Here is a 1428-nt window from a genome sequence, read left to right as displayed (position 1 = left end):
TCAACCATGGAATTTTAGAATTGGGTAATTGCAAGCTGGGTAAATTTATGATTTGATGAGTATTTCAGCCTGGGTGAAATGAATGTCTTGGTCTCAGAGAGCCTGCCAGGGACAAGACTTAACCCAGTATACTTTCCACTCAGCCATCTTAGAATTTGTAGATACCTAACACTTACTGAATCAATCGACAAACACCTAGTAGGGGCCTACTTCAAGCCAGGCAACACACTAAGCTCTGAATTAAACAGTTTTAATATGCGTGTTTTGTTTTTAAAAAGTGGCATATCTCTTCCATCACAGTCTCATCTACAGATGCTCAAAATGAAAAAACCCTTTCAAGACTAAAAATTACTAATGACACTTAAGTGCCGCTGTATGATGAGTTGACAAAACACATCTGTACTGTTTCATTCGCTAGTACAGCTGTTTTCTTGCTCTTTTTACTGTAGCACATTTTTTCAACATGATACGTACTTTACGACTCCACTGTCCTAAGTGTCCATGATACCAGACAACAGACAGTAGTCTTGCACAGTATGGTCAGTTCATGTGAAAGCCATTACTTGAAGTAATCACCATTTTTATAGCAAATTACAGGAAATACGGGTAAGTGGTCATGCACACATTATCTATTCATAGGATTTCATATAGATTCAATCTGCTTTAGGAAACTATAAAAGGAAAATAGAAGTAACAAACATTTATTCAGAGGCACATTTTAATTCTATGGTATTCTATGGTAAAAACAGGAAGATATTTTTGTGACTACCATATTATCTCAATATTGAGGAAGAAATATCAAGGGTCAGGGTGGTTTCACAGGGGAAAAGAATGATCTTAAGGATTTTTATCTTATAGAAAACCCCAAAACCTCCCATCAATGTTTTCTGAGCTCTTGCTAATGTTCAGCTTCCTTCCTGAATAGCCTAATACCCATCTACAAAACGTCAAAAATCACAAGAAGTAAAATATCCGCTTCTATTTGGAAGTTACTATTGGCAGCAAAGACAGGCCGGCGTGGGGCACCTGGCTGGCTCCGTCAGCAGAGCAGGAGACTCTTGATCCCAGTGTCTTGAGTTCAGGCCCCAAGTAGAGTGTAGAGCTTTTTTAAAATTTTTTAAAGACATGCCAGTTTGAGCTCACATAACAAAGAACTGGTGGTCCTATTTCTAGAAGGTAGTAAAATCAACACTTTACCAGGTAGAGCATTATCTGCAAGTAGAGGTAAGGAACCACCTAAATCTACTTCATAAATTTTATCTAGTCTTACTTAAATCATGACCATGCTTAAAGCATCACTACTTAAGTAGATTTGAAAATATACCTTTAGCTGGCAGCAAGGGATCAACAGGATTTACACATTTACGAATCCCTAAATTCTATATGTGTGTTTCATTTTCATGTGTTCATTTTGACATAGAATCCAAT

Source organism: Canis aureus, chromosome 10, assembly GCF_053574225.1.
Source record: "Canis aureus isolate CA01 chromosome 10, VMU_Caureus_v.1.0, whole genome shotgun sequence".
NCBI classification, from domain to species: Eukaryota; Metazoa; Chordata; class Mammalia; order Carnivora; family Canidae; genus Canis; species Canis aureus.
The sequence above is the reverse complement of the archived record's forward strand: the minus strand, read 5'-3'. Positions refer to the sequence as shown.